The sequence below is a fragment of the Phyllobates terribilis genome, unplaced genomic scaffold (assembly GCF_046119375.1).
Source record: "Phyllobates terribilis strain yellow unplaced genomic scaffold, ASM4611937v1 Scaffold_1__5_contigs__length_1240528914, whole genome shotgun sequence".
NCBI classification, from domain to species: Eukaryota; Metazoa; Chordata; class Amphibia; order Anura; family Dendrobatidae; genus Phyllobates; species Phyllobates terribilis.
In genome coordinates, this window is record NW_027362761.1 from 1008122925 (window position 1) to 1008142903 (window position 19979).

Consider the following 19979-nt stretch of genomic DNA (forward strand, 5'->3'; position numbering starts at 1 on the left):
TTATCAGCTGATGTTGTGCGGGGGCAGGAAAGCCGACTCCGAAGTCGGCTTTCACAGCCGCCTGCTAATTGAGGTTATCAGCTAATGTTGTGCGGGGGCAGGAAAGCCGACTCCGAAGTCGGCTTTCACAGCCGCCTGCTAATTGAGGTTATCAGCTGATGTTGTGCGGGGGCAGGAAAGCCGTCTGAAGTCGGCTTTCACACCCGCCTGCAAATTGAGTTTTCAGCTGATGTTGTGCAGGGGTAGGAATGCCGACTCCGCAGTATGCTTTCACAGCCGCCTGCTAATTGAGGTTATCAGCTGATGTTGTAAGGGGGCAGGAAAGCCGTCTGAAGTCGGCTTTCACACCCGCCTGCAAATTAAGTTTATCAGCTGATGTTGTGCGGGGGCAGGAATGCCGACTCCGAAGTCAGCTTTCACAGCCACCTGCTAAGTGAGGTTATCAGCTGATGTTGTGCGGGGGCAGGAAAGCCGTTTGAAGTCGGCTTTCACACCCGCCTGCAAATTGAATTTATCAGCTGATGTTGTGCGGGGGCAGGAATGCCGACTCCGCAGTCTGCTTTCACAGCCGCCTGCTAATTGAGGTTATCAGCTGATGTTGTGCGGGGGCAGGAAAGCCATCTGAAGTCTGCTTTCACACCCGCCTGCAAATTGAGTTTATCAGCTGATGTTGTGCGGGGGCAGGAATGCCGACTCCGAAGTCAGCTTTCACAGCCACCTGCTAAGTGAGGTTATCAGCTGATGTTGTGCGGGGACAGGAAAGACGTCTGAAGTCGGCTTTCACACTCGCCTGCAAATTGTGTTTATCAGCTGATGTTGTGCGGGGGCAGGAAAGCCGACTCCGAAGTCGGCTTTCACAGCCGTCTGCAAATTGAGGTTATCAGCTGATGTTGTGCGGGAGCAGGAAAGCCGACTCCGAAGTCGGCTTTCACAGGCACCTGCTAATTGAAGATATCAGCTGATGTTGTGCGGGGGCAGGAATGCCGAATCCGAAGTCGGCTTTCACAGGCGCCTGCTACTTGAGGTTATCAGCTGATGTTGTGCGGGGGCAGGAAAGCCGACTTCGAAGTTGGCTTTCACAGCCGCCTGCTAATTGAGGTTATCAACTGATGTTGAGCGGGGGCAGGAAAGCCATCTGAAGTCGGCTTTCTCACCCACCTGCAAATTGAGTTTATCAGCTGATGTTGTGCGGGGGCAGGAAAGCAGTCTGAAGTCGGCTTTCACACTCGCCTGCAAACTGTGGTTATCAGCTGATGTTGAGCAGGGGCAGGAGAGCCGACTCCGAAGTCGGCTTTCACAGGCGCCTGCTAATTGAGGTTATCAGCTGATGTTGTGGGGGGGCAGGAAAGCGCACTCCGAAGTCGGCTTTCACAGCCGCCTGCTAATTGAGGTTATCAGCTGATGTTGTGAGGGGGCAGGAAAGCCGACTCCGAAGTCGGCTTTCACAGCCGCCTGCTAATTGAGGTTATCAGCTGATGTTGTTCGGGGGCAGGAAAGCCGACTCCGAAGTTGGCTTTCTCAGTGGCCTGCTAATTGAGGTTATCAGCTGATCTTGTGCGGGGGCAGGAAAGCCGTCTGAAGTCGGCTTTCACAGATGCCTGCAAATTGAGGTTATTAGCTGATGTTGTGCCGGGGCAGGAAAGCCGTCCGAAGTCGGCTTTCACACCCGCCTGCAAATTGAGGTTATCAGCTGATGTTATGCGGGGGCAGGAAAGCCGACTCCGAAGTCGGCTTTCACAGGCGCCTGCAAATTTAGGTTATCAGCTGATGTTGTGCGGGGGCAGGAAAGCCGACTCCGAAGTCGACTTTCACAGCCGCCTGCTAATTGAGGTTATCAGCTGATGTTGTGCGGGGGCAGGAAAGCTGACTCCGAAGTCGGCTTTCACACCCGCCTGCAAATTGAGGTTATTAGCTGATGTTGTGCGGGGGCAGGAAAGCAGACTCCGAAGTCGGCTTTCTCAGCAGCCTGCAAATTGAGGTTATCAGCTGATGTTGTGCGGGGGCAGGAAAGCCGACTCCGAAGTCGGCTTTCACAGCCGCCTGCTAATTGAGGTTATCAGCTAATGTTGTGCGGGGGCAGGAAAGCCGACTCCGAAGTCGGCTTTCACAGCCGCCTGCTAATTGAGGTTATCAGCTGATGTTGTGCGGGGGCAGGAAAGCCGTCTGAAGTCGGCTTTCACACCCGCCTGCAAATTGAGTTTATCAGCTGATGTTGTGCAGGGGTAGGAATGCCGACTCCGCAGTATGCTTTCACAGCCGCCTGCTAATTGAGGTTATCAGCTGATGTTGTAAGGGGGCAGGAAAGCCGTCTGAAGTCGGCTTTCACACCCGCCTGCAAATTAAGTTTATCAGCTGATGTTGTGCGGGGGCAGGAATGCCGACTCCGAAGTCAGCTTTCACAGCCACCTGCTAAGTGAGGTTATCAGCTGATGTTGTGCGGGGGCAGGAAAGCCGTTTGAAGTCGGCTTTCACACCCGCCTGCAAATTGAATTTATCAGCTGATGTTGTGCGGGGGCAGGAATGCCGACTCCGCAGTCTGCTTTCACAGCCGCCTGCTAATTGAGGTTATCAGCTGATGTTGTGCGGGGGCAGGAAAGCCATCTGAAGTCGGCTTTCACACCCGCCTGCAAATTGAGTTTATCAGCTGATGTTGTGCGGGGGCAGGAATGCCGACTCCGAAGTCAGCTTTCACAGCCACCTGCTAAGTGAGGTTATCAGCTGATGTTGTGCGGGGACAGGAAAGACGTCTGAAGTCGGCTTTCACACTCGCCTGCAAATTGTGTTTATCAGCTGATGTTGTGCGGGGGCAGGAAAGCCGACTCCGAAGTCGGCTTTCACAGCCGCCTGCTAATTGAGGTTATCAGCTGATGTTGTGCGGGGGCAGGAAAGCTGACTCCGAAGTCGGCTTTCACACCCGCCTGCAAATTGAGGTTATTAGCTGATGTTGTGCCGGGGCAGGAAAGCAGACTCCGAAGTCGGCTTTCTCAGCAGCCTGCAAATTGAGGTTATCAGCTGATGTTGTGCGGGGGCAGGAAAGCCGACTCCGAAGTCGGCTTTCACAGCCGCCTGCTAATTGAGGTTATCAGCTAATGTGCGGGGGCAGGAAAGCCGACTCCGAAGTCGGCTTTCACAGCCGCCTGCTAATTGAGGTTATCAGCTGATGTTGTGCGGGGGCAGGAAAGCCGTCTGAAGTCGGCTTTCACACTCGCCTGCAAATTGTGTTTATCAGCTGATGCTGTGTGGGGGCAGGAAAGCCGACTCCGAAGTCGGCTTTCACAGCCGTCTGCAAATTGAGGTTATCAGCTGATGTTGTGCGGGGGCAGGAAAGCCGACTCCGAAGTCGGCTTTCACAGGCGCCTGCTAATTGAAGTTATCAGCTGATGTTGTGTGGGGGCAGGAATGCCGACTCCGAAGTCGGCTTTCACAGGCGCCTGCTACTTGAGGTTATCAGCTGATGTTGTGTGGGGGCAGGAAAGCCGACTCCGAAGTTGGCTTTCACAGCCGCCTGCTAATTGAGGTTATCAGCTGATGTTGTGCGGGGGCAGGAATACCGTCTGAAGTCGGCTTTCTCACCCACCTGCAAATTGATGTTATCAGCTGATGTTGTGCAGGGGCAGGATAGCCGTCTGAAGTCTGCTTTCACACCAGCCTGCAAATTGAGGTTATCAGCTGATGTTGTCTGGGGGCAGGAAAGCCGACTCCGAAGTTGGCTTTCTCAGCCGCCTGCAAATTGAGGTTATCAGCTGATGTTGTGCAGGGGCAGGAAAGCTGACTCCGAAGTCGGCTTTCACACCCGCCTGCAAATTGAGGTTATAAGCTGATGTTGTGCAAGGGCAGGAGAGCCGACTCCGAAGTCGGCTTTCTCAGCCGCCTGCAAATTGAGGTTATCAGCTGATGTTTTGCGGGGGCAGGTAAGCCGACTCCGAAGTCAGCTTTCACAGCCGCCTGCAAATTGAGGTTATCAGCTGATGTTGTGCTTGGGCAGGAAAGCCGTCTGAAGTCGGCTTTCACACCCGCCTAAAATTTGAAGTTATCAGCTGATGTTGTGCGGGGGCAGGAAAGCTGACTCCGAAGTCGGCTTTCACAGCCGCCTGCTAATTGAGGTTATCAGCTGATGTTGTGCGGGGGCAGGAAAGCTGACTCCGAAGTCGGCTTTCACACCCGCCTGCAAATTGAGGTTATTAGCTGATGTTGTGCGGGGGCAGGAAAGCAGACTCCGAAGTCGGCTTTCTCAGCAGCCTGCAAATTGAGGTTATCAGCTGATGTTGTGCGGGGGCAGGAAAGCCGACTCCGAAGTCGGCTTTCACAGCCGCCTGCTAATTGAGGTTATCAGCTAATGTTGTGCGGGGGCAGGAAAGCCGACTCCGAAGTCGGCTTTCACAGCCGCCTGCTAATTGAGGTTATCAGCTGATGTTGTGCGGGGGCAGGAAAGCCGTCTGAAGTCGGCTTTCACACCCGCCTGCAAATTGAGTTTATCAGCTGATGTTGTGCAGGGGTAGGAATGCCGACTCCGCAGTATGCTTTCACAGCCGCCTGCTAATTGAGGTTATCAGCTGATGTTGTAAGGGGGCAGGAAAGCCGTCTGAAGTCGGCTTTCACACCCGCCTGCAAATTAAGTTTATCAGCTGATGTTGTGCGGGGGCAGGAATGCCGACTCCGAAGTCAGCTTTCACAGCCACCTGCTAAGTGAGGTTATCAGCTGATGTTGTGCGGGGGCAGGAAAGCCGTTTGAAGTCGGCTTTCACACCCGCCTGCAAATTGAATTTATCAGCTGATGTTGTGCGGGGGCAGGAATGCCGACTCCGCAGTCTGCTTTCACAGCCGCCTGCTAATTGAGGTTATCAGCTGATGTTGTGCGGGGGCAGGAAAGCCATCTGAAGTCGGCTTTCACACCCGCCTGCAAATTGAGTTTATCAGCTGATGTTGTGCGGGGGCAGGAATGCCGACTCCGAAGTCAGCTTTCACAGCCACCTGCTAAGTGAGGTTATCAGCTGATGTTGTGCGGGGACAGGAAAGACGTCTGAAGTCGGCTTTCACACTCGCCTGCAAATTGTGTTTATCAGCTGATGTTGTGCGGGGGCAGGAAAGCCGACTCCGAAGTCGGCTTTCACAGCCGCCTGCTAATTGAGGTTATCAGCTGATGTTGTGCGGGGGCAGGAAAGCTGACTCCGAAGTCGGCTTTCACACCCGCCTGCAAATTGAGGTTATTAGCTGATGTTGTGCCGGGGCAGGAAAGCAGACTCCGAAGTCGGCTTTCTCAGCAGCCTGCAAATTGAGGTTATCAGCTGATGTTGTGCGGGGGCAGGAAAGCCGACTCCGAAGTCGGCTTTCACAGCCGCCTGCTAATTGAGGTTATCAGCTAATGTGCGGGGGCAGGAAAGCCGACTCCGAAGTCGGCTTTCACAGCCGCCTGCTAATTGAGGTTATCAGCTGATGTTGTGCGGGGGCAGGAAAGCCGTCTGAAGTCGGCTTTCACACTCGCCTGCAAATTGTGTTTATCAGCTGATGCTGTGTGGGGGCAGGAAAGCCGACTCCGAAGTCGGCTTTCACAGCCGTCTGCAAATTGAGGTTATCAGCTGATGTTGTGCGGGGGCAGGAAAGCCGACTCCGAAGTCGGCTTTCACAGGCGCCTGCTAATTGAAGTTATCAGCTGATGTTGTGTGGGGGCAGGAATGCCGACTCCGAAGTCGGCTTTCACAGGCGCCTGCTACTTGAGGTTATCAGCTGATGTTGTGTGGGGGCAGGAAAGCCGACTCCGAAGTTGGCTTTCACAGCCGCCTGCTAACTGAGGTTATCAGCTGATGTTGTGCGGGGGCAGGAATACCGTCTGAAGTCGGCTTTCTCACCCACCTGCAAATTGATGTTATCAGCTGATGTTGTGCAGGGGCAGGATAGCCGTCTGAAGTCTGCTTTCACACCAGCCTGCAAATTGAGGTTATCAGCTGATGTTGTCTGGGGGCAGGAAAGCCGACTCCGAAGTTGGCTTTCTCAGCCGCCTGCAAATTGAGGTTATCAGCTGATGTTGTGCAGGGGCAGGAAAGCTGACTCCGAAGTCGGCTTTCACACCCGCCTGCAAATTGAGGTTATAAGCTGATGTTGTGCAAGGGCAGGAGAGCCGACTCCGAAGTCGGCTTTCTCAGCCGCCTGCAAATTGAGGTTATCAGCTGATGTTTTGCAGGGGCAGGTAAGCCGACTCCGAAGTCAGCTTTCACAGCCGCCTGCAAATTGAGGTTATCAGCTGATGTTGTGCTTGGGCAGGAAAGCCGTCTGAAGTCGGCTTTCACACCCGCCTAAAAATTGAAGTTATCAGCTGATGTTGTGCGGGGGCAGGAAAGCTGACTCCGAAGTCGGCTTTCACAGCCGCCTGCTAATTGAGGTTATCAGCTGATGTTGTGCGGGGGCAGGAAAGCTGACTCCGAAGTCGGCTTTCACACCCGCCTGCAAATTGAGGTTATTAGCTGATGTTGTGCGGGGGCAGGAAAGCAGACTCCGAAGTCGGCTTTCTCAGCAGCCTGCAAATTGAGGTTATCAGCTGATGTTGTGCGGGGGCAGGAAAGCCGACTCCGAAGTCGGCTTTCACAGCCGCCTGCTAATTGAGGTTATCAGCTAATGTTGTGCGGGGGCAGGAAAGCCGACTCCGAAGTCGGCTTTCACAGCCGCCTGCTAATTGAGGTTATCAGCTGATGTTGTGCGGGGGCAGGAAAGCCGTCTGAAGTCGGCTTTCACACCCGCCTGCAAATTGAGTTTATCAGCTGATGTTGTGCAGGGGTAGGAATGCCGACTCCGCAGTATGCTTTCACAGCCGCCTGCTAATTGAGGTTATCAGCTGATGTTGTAAGGGGGCAGGAAAGCCGTCTGAAGTCGGCTTTCACACCCGCCTGCAAATTAAGTTTATCAGCTGATGTTGTGCGGGGGCAGGAATGCCGACTCCGAAGTCAGCTTTCACAGCCACCTGCTAAGTGAGGTTATCAGCTGATGTTGTGCGGGGGCAGGAAAGCCGTTTGAAGTCGGCTTTCACACCCGCCTGCAAATTGAATTTATCAGCTGATGTTGTGCGGGGGCAGGAATGCCGACTCCGCAGTCTGCTTTCACAGCCGCCTGCTAATTGAGGTTATCAGCTGATGTTGTGCGGGGGCAGGAAAGCCATCTGAAGTCGGCTTTCACACCCGCCTGCAAATTGAGTTTATCAGCTGATGTTGTGCGGGGGCAGGAATGCCGACTCCGAAGTCAGCTTTCACAGCCACCTGCTAAGTGAGGTTATCAGCTGATGTTGTGCGGGGACAGGAAAGACGTCTGAAGTCGGCTTTCACACTCGCCTGCAAATTGTGTTTATCAGCTGATGTTGTGCGGGGGCAGGAAAGCCGACTCCGAAGTCGGCTTTCACAGCCGCCTGCTAATTGAGGTTATCAGCTGATGTTGTGCGGGGGCAGGAAAGCTGACTCCGAAGTCGGCTTTCACACCCGCCTGCAAATTGAGGTTATTAGCTGATGTTGTGCGGGGGCAGGAAAGCAGACTCCGAAGTCGGCTTTCTCAGCAGCCTGCAAATTGAGGTTATCAGCTGATGTTGTGCGGGGGCAGGAAAGCCGACTCCGAAGTCGGCTTTCACAGCCGCCTGCTAATTGAGGTTATCAGCTAATGTGCGGGGGCAGGAAAGCCGACTCCGAAGTCGGCTTTCACAGCCGCCTGCTAATTGAGGTTATCAGCTGATGTTGTGCGGGGGCAGGAAAGCCATCTGAAGTCGGCTTTCACACTCGCCTGCAAATTGTGTTTATCAGCTGATGCTGTGTGGGGGCAGGAAAGCCGACTCCGAAGTCGGCTTTCACAGCCGTCTGCAAATTGAGGTTATCAGCTGATGTTGTGCGGGGGCAGGAAAGCCGACTCCGAAGTCGGCTTTCACAGGCGCCTGCTAATTGAAGTTATCAGCTGATGTTGTGTGGGGGCAGGAATGCCGACTCCGAAGTCGGCTTTCACAGGCGCCTGCTACTTGAGGTTATCAGCTGATGTTGTGTGGGGGCAGGAAAGCCGACTCCGAAGTTGGCTTTCACAGCCGCCTGCTAATTGAGGTTATCAGCTGATGTTGTGCGGGGGCAGGAATACCGTCTGAAGTCGGCTTTCTCACCCACCTGCAAATTGATGTTATCAGCTGATGTTGTGCAGGGGCAGGATAGCCGTCTGAAGTCTGCTTTCACACCAGCCTGCAAATTGAGGTTATCAGCTGATGTTGTCTGGGGGCAGGAAAGCCGACTCCGAAGTTGGCTTTCTCAGCCGCCTGCAAATTGAGGTTATCAGCTGATGTTGTGCAGGGGCAGGAAAGCCGACTCCGAAGTCGGCTTTCTCCGCCGCCTGCTAATTGAGGTTATCAGCTGATGTTGTGCAGGGGCAGGAAAGCTGACTCCGAAGTCGGCTTTCTCACCCGCCTGCAAATTGAGGTTATAAGCTGATGTTGTGCAAGGGCAGGAGAGCCGACTCCGAAGTCGGCTTTCTCAGCCGCCTGCAAATTGAGGTTATCAGCTGATGTTGTGCGGGGGCAGGTAAGCCGACTCCGAAGTCAGCTTTCACAGCCGCCTGCAAATTGAGGTTATCAGCTGATGTTGTGCTTGGGCAGGAAAGCCGTCTGAAGTCGGCTTTCACACCCGCCTAAAAATTGAGGTTATCAGCTGATGTTGTGTGGGTGCAGGAAAGCCGCCTCTGAAGTCGGCTTTCTCAGCTGCCTGTTAATTGCGGTTATCAGCTGATGTTTTGCGGGGGCAGGAAAGCCGACTCCGAATACGGCTTTCACACCCGCGAGCAAATTGAGGTTATCAGCTGATGTTGTGCGGGGGCAGGAAAGCCGACTCCGAAGTCGACTTTCACAGCCGCCTGCTACTTGAGGTTATCAGCTGATGTTGTGCGGGGGCAGGAAAGCTGACTCCGAAGTCGGCTTTCACACCCGCCTGCAAATTGAGGTTATCAGCTGATGTTGTGCGGGGGCAGGAAAGCCGTTTGAAGTCGGCTTTCACACCCGCCTGCAAATTGAATTTATCAGCTGATGTTGTGCGGGGGCAGGAATGCCGACTCCGCAGTCTGCTTTCACAGCCGCATGCTAATTGAGGTTATCAGCTAATGTTGTGCGGGGGCAGGAAAGCCGTCTGAAGTCGGCTATCACAGCCGCCTGCTAATTGAGGTTATCATCTGATGTTGTGCGGGGGCAGGAATGCCGACTCCACAGTCTGCTTTCACAGCCGCCTGCTAATTGAGGTTATCAGCTGATGTTGTGCGGGGGCAGGAAAGCCGACTCCGAAGTCGACTGTCACAGCCGCCTGCTAATTGAGGTTATCAGCTGATGTTGTGCGGGAGCAGGAAAGCTGACTCCGAAGTCGGCTTTCACACCCGCCTGCAAATTGAGGTTATTAGCTGATGTTGTGCGGGGGCAGGAAAGCAGACTCCGAAGTCGGCTTTCTCAGCAGCCTGCAAATTGAGGTTATCAGCTGATGTTGTGCGGGGGCAGGAAAGCCGACTCCGAAGTCGGCTTTCACAGCCGCCTGCTAATTGAGGTTATCAGCTAATGTTGTGTGGGGGCAGGAAAGCCGACTCCGAAGTCGGCTTTCACAGCCGCCTGCTAATTGAGGTTATCAGCTGATGTTGTGCGGGGGCAGGAAAGCCGTCTGAAGTCGGCTTTCACACCCGCCTGCAAATTGAGTTTATCAGCTGATGTTGTGCAGGGGTAGGAATGCCGACTCCGCAGTATGCTTTCACAGCCGCCTGCTAATTGAGGTTATCAGCTGATGTTGTAAGGGGGCAGGAAAGCCGTCTGAAGTCGGCTTTCACACCCGCCTGCAAATTGAGTTTATCAGCTGATGTTGTGCGGGGGCAGGAATGCCGACTCCGATGTCAGCTTTCACAGCCACCTGCTAAGTGAGGTTATCAGCTGATGTTGTGCGGGGACAGGAAAGACATCTGAAGACGGCTTTCACACTCGCCTGCAAATTGTGTTTATCAGCTGATGTTGTGCGGGGGCAGGAAAGCAGACTCCGAAGTCGGCTTTCACAGCCGTCTGCAAATTGAGGTTATCAGCTGATGTTGTGCGGGGGCAGGAAAGCCGACTCCGAAGATGGCTTTCACAGGCGCCTGCTAATTGAAGTTATCAGCTGATGTTGTGTGGGGGCAGGAATGCCGACTCCGAAGTCGGCTTTCACACTCGCCTGCAAACTGTGGTTATCAGCTGTTGTTGAGCAGGTGCAGGAGAGCCGACTCCGAAGTCGGCTTTCACAGGCGCCTGCTAATTGAGGTTATCAGCTGATGTTGTGCGGGGGCAGGAAAGCCGACTCCGAAGTCGGCTTTCACAGCCGCCTGCTAATTGAGGTTATCAGCTGATGTTGTGCAGGGGAAGTAGAGCCGACTCCGAAGTCGGCTTTCACAGCCAACTGCTAATTGTAGTTATCAGCTTATGTTGTGCGGGGGCAGGAATGTGGACTCCGAAGTCAGCTTTCACAGCCACCTGCTAAGTGAGGTTATCAGCTGATGTTGTGCGGGGACAGGAAAGACGTCTGAAGTCGGCTTTCACACTCGCCTGCAAATTGTGTTTATCAGCTGATGTTGTGCGGGGGCAGGAAAGCCCACTCCGAAGTCGGCTTTCACAGCCGTCTGCAAATTGAGGTTATCAGCTGATGTTGTGCGCGGGCAGGAAAGCCGACTCCGAAGTCGGCTTTCACAGGCGCCTGCTAATTGAAGTTATCAGCTGATGTTGTGTGGGGTCAGGAATGCCGACTCCGAAGTCGGCTTTCACAGGCGCCTGCTACTTGAGGTTATCAGCTGATGTTGTGCGGGGGCAGGAAAGCCGACTCCGAAGTTGGCTTTCACAGCCGCCTGCTAATTGAGGTTATCAGCTGATGTTGTGCGGGGGCAGGAAAACCGTCTGAAGTCGGCTTTCTCACCCACCTGCAAATTGACTTTATCAGCTGATGTTGTGCGGGGGCAGGAAAGCCGTCTGAAGTCGGCTTTCACACTCGCCTGCAAACTGTGGTTATCAGCTGTTGTTGAGCAGGTGCAGGAGAGCCGACTCCGAAGTCGGCTTTCACAGGCGCCTGCTAATTGAGGTTATCAGCTGATGTTATGTGGGGGCAGGAATGCCGACTCCGAAGTCGGCTTTCACAGGCGCCTGCTACTTGAGGTTATCAGCTGATGTGCGGGGGCAGGAAAACCGTCTGAAGTCGGCTTTCTCACCCACCTGCAAATTGAGTTTATCAGCTGATGTTGTGCGGGGGCAGGAAAGCCGTCTGAAGTCGGCTTTCACACTCGCCTGCAAACTGTGGTTATCAGCTGATGTTGAGCAGGGGCAGGAGAGCAGACTCCGAAGTCGGCTTTCACAGCCGCCTGCTAATTGAGGTTATCAGCTGATGTTGTGCAGGGGCAGTAGAGCCGACTCCGAAGTCGGCTTTCACAGCCAACTGCTAATTGAAGTTATCAGCTGATGTTGTGCGGGGGCAGGAATGCGGACTCCGAAGTCAGCTTTCACAGCCACCTGCTAAGTGAGGTTATCAGCTGATGTTGTGCGGGGACAGGAAAGACGTCTGAAGTCGGCTTTCATACTCGCCTGCAAATTGTGTTTATCAGCTGATGTTGTGCGGGGGCAGGAAAGCCGTCTCCGAAGTCGGCTTTCACAGCCGTCTGCAAATTGAGGTTATCAGCTGATGTTGTGCAGGGGCAGGAAAGCCGACTCCGAAGTCGACTTTCACAGCCGCATGCTAATTGAGGTTATCAGCTGATGTTGTGTGGGGGCTGGAAAGCCGACTCCGAAGTCGGCTTCACAGCCGCCTGCTACTTGAGGTTATCAGCTGATGTTGTGGGGGGCAGGAAAGCCGACTCCGAAGTCGGCTTTCACAGCCACCTGCTAATTGAGGTTATCAGCTGATGTTGTGCGGGGGCAGGAAAGCCGACTCCGAAGTCGGCTTTCACAGCCGCCTGCTAATTGAGGTTATCAGCTGATGTTGTGCGGGGGCAGGAAAGCCGTCTGAAGTCGTCTTTCACACCCGCCTGCTAATTGAGGTTATCAGCTGATGTTGTGCGGGGGCTGGAAAGCCGACTCCGAAGTCGGCTTTCACAGCCGCCTGCTACTTGACGTTATCAGCTGATGTTGTGCGGGGGCAGGAAAGCCGACTCCGAAGTTGGCTTTCACAGCCACCTGCTAATTGAGGTTATCAGCTGATGTTGTGCGGGGGTAGGAAAGCCGTCTGAAGTCGGCTTTCACACTCGCCTGCAAATTGTGGTTATTAGCTGATGTTGTGCAGGGGCAGGCGAGCCGACTCCGAAGTCGGCTTTCACAGCCGTCTGCAAATTGAGGTTATCAGCTGATGTTGAGTTGGGGCAGGAGAGCCGACTTCGAAGTCGGCTTTCACAGCCGCCTGCCAATTGAGGTTATCAGCTGATATTGTGCGGGGGCAGGAAATCCGACTCCGAAGTCGGCTTTCACAGCCGCCTGCTAATTGAGGTTATCAGCTAATGTTGTGCGGGGCAGGAAAGCCGTCTGAAGTCGTCTTTCACACCCGCCTGCAAATTGAGTTTATCAGCTGATGTTGTGCGGGGGCAGGAAAGTCGACTCCGAAGTCAGCTTTCACAGCCGCCTGCTAATTGAGGTTATCAGCTGATACTGTGCGGGGGCAGGAAAGCCGTCTGAAGTCGGCTTTCACACTCGCCTGCAAATTGTGGTTATCAGCTGATGTGCGGGGGCAGGAGAGCCGACTCCAAAGTCGGCTTTCACAGCCGCCTGCTAATTGAGGTTATCAGCTGATGTTGTGCGGGGGCAGGAAAGCGGACTCCGAAGTCGGCTTTCACAGCCGCCTGCTAATTGAGGTTATCAGCTGATGTTGTGCCGGGGCAGGAAAGCCGACTCCGAAGTCGGCTTTCACAGCCGCCTGCTAATTGAGGTTATCAGCTGATGTTGTGCGGGGGCAGGAAAGCAGACTCCGAAGTCGGTTTTCACAGCCGCCTGCAAATTGAGGTTATCAGCTGATGTTGTGCGAGGGCAGGAAAGCCGACTCTGAAGTCGGCTTTCACAGCCGCCTGCTAATTGAGGTTATCAGCTGATGTTGTGCGAAGGCAGGAAAGCCGTCTGAAGTCGGCTTTCACACCCGCCTGCTAATTGAGGTTATCAGCTGATGTTGTGCGGGGGCAGGAAAGCCGACTCCGAAGTCGGCTTTCACAGCCGCCTACTAATTGAGGTTATCAGCTGATGTTGTGCGGGGGCAGGAAAGCCGACTCCGAAGTCGGCTTTCACAGCCGCCTGCAAATTGAGGTTATCAGCTGATGTTGTGCGGGGGCAGGAAAGCCGACTCCGAAGTTGGCTTTCACAGCCACCTCCTAATTGAGGTTATCAGCTGATGTTGTGCAGGGGCAGGAAAGCCGACTCTGAAGTCGGCTTTCACAGCCACCTGCAAATTGAGGTTATCAGCTGATGTTGTGCGGGGCAGGAAAGCCGACTCTGAAGTCGGCTTTCACAGCCGCCTGCTAATTAAGGTTATCAGCTGATGTTGTGCGGAGGCAGGAAAGCCGTCTGAAGTCGGCTTTCACACCCGCCTGCTAATTGAGGTTATCAGCTGATGTTGTGCGGGGGCAGGAAAGCCGACTCCGAAGTCGGCTTTCACAGCCGCCTACTAATTGAGGTTATCAGCTGATGTTGTGCGGGGGCAGGAAAGCCGACTCTGAAGTCGGCTTTCACAGCCGCCTACTAATTGAGGTTATCAGCTGATGTTGTGCGGGGGCAGGAAAGCCGACTCCGAAGTCGGCTTTCACAGCCGCCTTCTAATTTTTCGTTATCAGCTGATGTTGTGTGGGGGCAGGAAAGCCCACTCCGAAGTCGGCTTTCACAGCCGCCTGCTAATTGAGGTTACCAGCTGATGTTGTGCGGGGGCAGGAAAGCCGACTCCGAAGTCGGCTTTCACAGCCGCCTGCTAATTGAGGTTATCAGCTGATGTTGTGTTGGGGCAGTAGAGAAGACTTCGAAGTCGGCTTTCACAGCCGCCTACCAATTGAGGTTATCAGCTGATGTTGTGCGGGGGCAGGAAAGCCGACTCTGAAGTCGGCTTTCACAGCCGCCTGCTAATTGAGGTTATCAGCTGATGTTGTGCGGGGGCAGGAAAGCCGACTCTGAAGTCGGCTTTCACAGCCGCCTGAAAATTGAGGTTATCAGCTGATGTTGTGCGGGGCAGGAAAGCCGACTCTGAAGTCGGCTTTCACAGCCGCCTGCTAATTAAGGTTATCAGCTGATGTTGTGCGGAGGCAGGAAAGCCGTCTGAAGTCGGCTTTCACACCCGCCTGCTAATTGAGGTTATCAGCTGATGTTGTGCGGGGGCAGGAAAGCCGACTCCGAAGTCGGCTTTCACAGCCGCCTACTAATTGAGGTTATCAGCTGATGTTGTGCGGGGGCAGGAAAGCCGACTCTGAAGTCGGCTTTCACAGCCGCCTACTAATTGAGGTTATCAGCTGATGTTGTGCGGGGGCAGGAAAGCCGACTCCGAAGTCGGCTTTCACAGCCGCCTTCTAATTTTTCGTTATCAGCTGATGTTGTGTGGGGGCAGGAAAGCCCACTCCGAAGTCGGCTTTCACAGCCGCCTGCTAATTGAGGTTACCAGCTGATGTTGTGCGGGGGCAGGAAAGCCGACTCCGAAGTCGGCTTTCACAGTCGCCTGCTAATTGAGGTTATCAGCTGATGTTGTGTTGGGGCAGTAGAGAAGACTTCGAAGTCGGCTTTCACAGCCGCCTGCCAATTGAGGTTATCAGCTGATGTTGTGCGGGGGCAGGAAAGCCGACTCTGAAGTCGGCTTTCACAGCCGCCTGCAAATTGATGTTATCAGCTGATGTTGTGCGGGGGCAGGAAAGCCGACTCTGAAGTCGGCTTTCACAGCCGCCTGCTAATTAAGGTTATCAGCTGATGTTGTGCGGAGGCAGGAAAGCCGTCTGAAGTCGGCTTTCACACCCGCCTGCTAATTGAGGTTATCAGCTGATGTTGTGCGGGGGCAGGAAAGCCGACTCCGAAGTCGGCTTTCACAGCCGCCTACTAATTGAGGTTATCAGCTGATGTTGTGCGGGGGCAGGAAAGCCGACTCTGAAGTCGGCTTTCACAGCCGCCTACTAATTGAAGTTATCAGCTGATGTTGTGCGGGGGCAGGAAAGCCGACTCCGAAGTCGGCTCTCACAGCCGCCTTCTAATTTTTCGTTATCAGCTGATGTTGTGTGGGGGCAGGAAAGCCCACTCCGAAGTCGGCTTTCACAGCCGCCTGCTAATTGAGGTTACCAGCTGATGTTGTGCGGGGGCAGGAAAGCCGACTCCGAAGTCGGCTTTCACAGCCGCCTGCTAATTGAGGCTATCAGCTGATGTTGTGCGGGGGCAGGAAAGCTGACTCCGAAGTCGGCTTTCACACCCGCCTGCAAATTGAGGTTATCAGCTGATGTTGTGCGGGGGCAGGAAAGCCGTTTGAAGTCGGCTTTCACACCCGCCTGCAAATTGAATTTATCAGCTGATGTTGTGCGGGGGCAGGAATGCCGACTCCGCAGTCTGCTTTCACAGCCGCATGCTAATTGAGGTTATCAGCTAATGTTGTGCGGGGGCAGGAAAGCCGTCTGAAGTCGGCTATCACAGCCGCCTGCTAATTGAGGTTATCATCTGATGTTGTGCGGGGGCAGGAATGCCGACTCCACAGTCTGCTTTCACAGCCGCCTGCTAATTGAGGTTATCAGCTGATGTTGTGCGGGGGCAGGAAAGCCGACTCCGAAGTCGACTGTCACAGCCGCCTGCTAATTGAGGTTATCAGCTGATGTTGTGCGGGAGCAGGAAAGCTGACTCCGAAGTCGGCTTTCACACCCGCCTGCAAATTGAGGTTATTAGCTGATGTTGTGCGGGGGCAGGAAAGCAGACTCCGAAGTCGGCTTTCTCAGCAGCCTGCAAATTGAGGTTATCAGCTGATGTTGTGCGGGGGCAGGAAAGCCGACTCCGAAGTCGGCTTTCACAGCCGCCTGCTAATTGAGGTTATCAGCTAATGTTGTGTGGGGGCAGGAAAGCCGACTCCGAAGTCGGCTTTCACAGCCGCCTGCTAATTGAGGTTATCAGCTGATGTTGTGCGGGGGCAGGAAAGCCGTCTGAAGTCGGCTTTCACACCCGCCTGCAAATTGAGTTTATCAGCTGATGTTGTGCAGGGGTAGGAATCCCGACTCCGCAGTATGCTTTCACAGCCGCCTGCTAATTGAGGTTATCAGCTGATGTTGTAAGGGGGCAGGAAAGCCGTCTGAAGTCGGCTTTCACACCCGCCTGCAAATTGAGTTTATCAGCTGATGTTGTGCGGGGGCAGGAATGCCGACTCCGATGTCAGCTTTCACAGCCACCTGCTAAGTGAGGTTATCAGCTGATGTTGTGCGGGGACAGGAAAGACGTCTGAAGACGGCTTTCACACTCGCCTGCAAATTGTGTTTATCAGCTGATGTTGTGCGGGGGCAGGAAAGCAGACTCCGAAGTCGGCTTTCACAGCCGTCTGCAAATTGAGGTTATCAGCTGATGTTGTGCGGGGGCAGGAAAGCCGACTCCGAAGATGGCTTTCACAGGCGCCTGCTAATTGAAGTTATCAGCTGATGTTGTGTGGGGGCAGGAATGCCGACTCCGAAGTCGGCTTTCACACTCGCCTGCAAACTGTGGTTATCAGCTGTTGTTGAGCAGGTGCAGGAGAGCCGACTCCGAAGTCGGCTTTCACAGGCGCCTGCTAATTGAGGTTATCAGCTGTTGTTGTGCGGGGGCAGGAAAGCCGACTCCGAAGTCGGCTTTCACAGCCGCCTGCTAATTGAGGTTATCAGCTGATGTTGTGCAGGGGAAGTAGAGCCGACTCCGAAGTCGGCTTTCACAGCCAACTGCTAATTGTAGTTATCAGCTTATGTTGTGCGGGGGCAGGAATGTGGACTCCGAAGTCAGCTTTCACAGCCACCTGCTAAGTGAGGTTATCAGCTGATGTTGTGCGGGGACAGGAAAGACGTCTGAAGTCGGCTTTCACACTCGCCTGCAAATTGTGTTTATCAGCTGATGTTGTGCGGGGGCAGGAAAGCCCACTCCGAAGTCGGCTTTCACAGCCGTCTGCAAATTGAGGTTATCAGCTGATGTGCGCGGGCAGGAAAGCCGACTCCGAAGTCGGCTTTCACAGGCGCCTGCTAATTGAAGTTATCAGCTGATGTTGTGTGGGGTCAGGAATGCCGACTCCGAAGTCGGCTTTCACAGGCGCCTGCTACTTGAGGTTATCAGCTGATGTTGTGCGGGGGCAGGAAAGCCGACTCCGAAGTTGGCTTTCACAGCCGCCTGCTAATTGAGGTTATCAGCTGATGTTGTGCGGGGGCAGGAAAACCGTCTGAAGTCGGCTTTCTCACCCACCTGCAAATTGACTTTATCAGCTGATGTTGTGCGGGGGCAGGAAAGCCGTCTGAAGTCGGCTTTCACACTCGCCTGCAAACTGTGGTTATCAGCTGTTGTTGAGCAGGTGCAGGAGAGCCGACTCCGAAGTCGGCTTTCACAGGCGCCTGCTAATTGAGGTTATCAGCTGATGTTATGTGGGGGCAGGAATGCCGACTCCGAAGTCGGCTTTCACAGGCGCCTGCTACTTGAGGTTATCAGCTGATGTTGTGCGGGGGCAGGAAAACCGTCTGAAGTCGGCTTTCTCACCCACCTGCAAATTGAGTTTATCAGCTGATGTTGTGCGGGGGCAGGAAAGCCGTCTGAAGTCGGCTTTCACACTCGCCTGCAAACTGTGGTTATCAGCTGATGTTGAGCAGGGGCAGGAGAGCAGACTCCGAAGTCGGCTTTCACAGCCGCCTGCTAATTGAGGTTATCAGCTGATGTTGTGCAGGGGCAGTAGAGCCGACTCCGAAGTCGGCTTTCACAGCCAACTGCTAATTGAAGTTATCAGCTGATGTTGTGCGGGGGCAGGAATGCGGACTCCGAAGTCAGCTTTCACAGCCACCTGCTAAGTGAGGTTATCAGCTGATGTTGTGCGGGGACAGGAAAGACGTCTGAAGTCGGCTTTCATACTCGCCTGCAAATTGTGTTTATCAGCTGATGTTGTGCGGGGGCAGGAAAGCCGTCTCCGAAGTCGGCTTTCACAGCCGTCTGCAAATTGAGGTTATCAGCTGATGTTGTGCAGGGGCAGGAAAGCCGACTCCGAAGTCGACTTTCACAGCCGCATGCTAATTGAGGTTATCAGCTGATGTTGTGTGGGGGCTGGAAAGCCGACTCCGAAGTCGGCTTCACAGCCGCCTGCTACTTGAGGTTATCAGCTGATGTTGTGGGGGGCAGGAAAGCCGACTCCGAAGTCGGCTTTCACAGCCACCTGCTAATTGAGGTTATCAGCTGATGTTGTGCGGGGGCAGGAAAGCCGACTCCGAAGTCGGCTTTCACAGCCGCCTGCTAATTGAGGTTATCAGCTGATGTTGTGCGGGGGCAGGAAAGCCGTCTGAAGTCGTCTTTCACACCCGCCTGCTAATTGAGGTTATCAGCTGATGTTGTGCGGGGGCTGGAAAGCCGACTCCGAAGTCGGCTTTCACAGCCGCCTGCTACTTGACGTTATCAGCTGATGTTGTGCGGGGGCAGGAAAGCCGACTCCGAAGTTGGCTTTCACAGCCACCTGCTAATTGAGGTTATCAGCTGATGTTGTGCGGGGGTAGGAAAGCCGTCTGAAGTCGGCTTTCACACTCGCCTGCAAATTGTGGTTATTAGCTGATGTTGTGCAGGGGCAGGCGAGCCGACTCCGAAGTCGGCTTTCACAGCCGTCTGCAAATTGAGGTTATCAGCTGATGTTGAGTTGGGGCAGGAGAGCCGACTTCGAAGTCGGCTTTCACAGCCGCCTGCCAATTGAGGTTATCAGCTGATATTGTGCGGGGGCAGGAAATCCGACTCCGAAGTCGGCTTTCACAGCCGCCTGCTAATTGAGGTTATCAGCTAATGTTGTGCGGGGCAGGAAAGCCGTCTGAAGTCGTCTTTCACACCCGCCTGCAAATTGAGTTTATCAGCTGATGTTGTGCGGGGGCAGGAAAGTCGACTCCGAAGTCAGCTTTCACAGCCGCCTGCTAATTGAGGTTATCAGCTGATACTGTGCGGGGGCAGGAAAGCCGTCTGAAGTCGGCTTTCACACTCGCCTGCAAATTGTGGTTATCAGCTGATGTGCGGGGGCAGGAGAGCCGACTCCAAAGTCGGCTTTCACAGCCGCCTGCTAATTGAGGTTATCAGCTGATGTTGTGCGGGGGCAGGAAAGCGGACTCCGAAGTCGGCTTTCACAGCCGCCTGCTAATTGAGGTTATCAGCTGATGTTGTGCCGGGGCAGGAAAGCCGACTCCGAAGTCGGCTTTCACAGCCGCCTGCTAATTGAGGTTATCAGCTGATGTTGTGCGGGGGCAGGAAAGCAGACTCCGAAGTCGGTTTTCACAGCCGCCTGCAAATTGAGGTTATCAGCTGATGTTGTGCGAGGGCAGGAAAGCCGACTCTGAAGTCGGCTTTCACAGCCGCCTGCTAATTGAGGTTATCAGCTGATGTTGTGCGAAGGCAGGAAAGCCGTCTGAAGTCGGCTTTCACACCCGCCTGCTAATTGAGGTTATCAGCTGATGTTGTGCGGGGGCAGGAAAGCCGACTCCGAAGTCGGCTTTCACAGCCGCCTACTAATTGAGGTTATCAGCTGATGTTGTGCGGGGGCAGGAAAGCCGACTCCGAAGTCGGCTTTCACAGCCGCCTGCAAATTGAGGTTATCAGCTGATGTTGTGCGGGGGCAGGAAAGCCGACTCCGAAGTTGGCTTTCACAGCCACCTCCTAATTGAGGTTATCAGCTGATGTTGTGCAGGGGCAGGAAAGCCGACTCTGAAGTCGGCTTTCACAGCCACCTGCAAATTGAGGTTATCAGCTGATGTTGTGCGGGGCAGGAAAGCCGACTCTGAAGTCGGCTTTCACAGCCGCCTGCTAATTAAGGTTATCAGCTGATGTTGTGCGG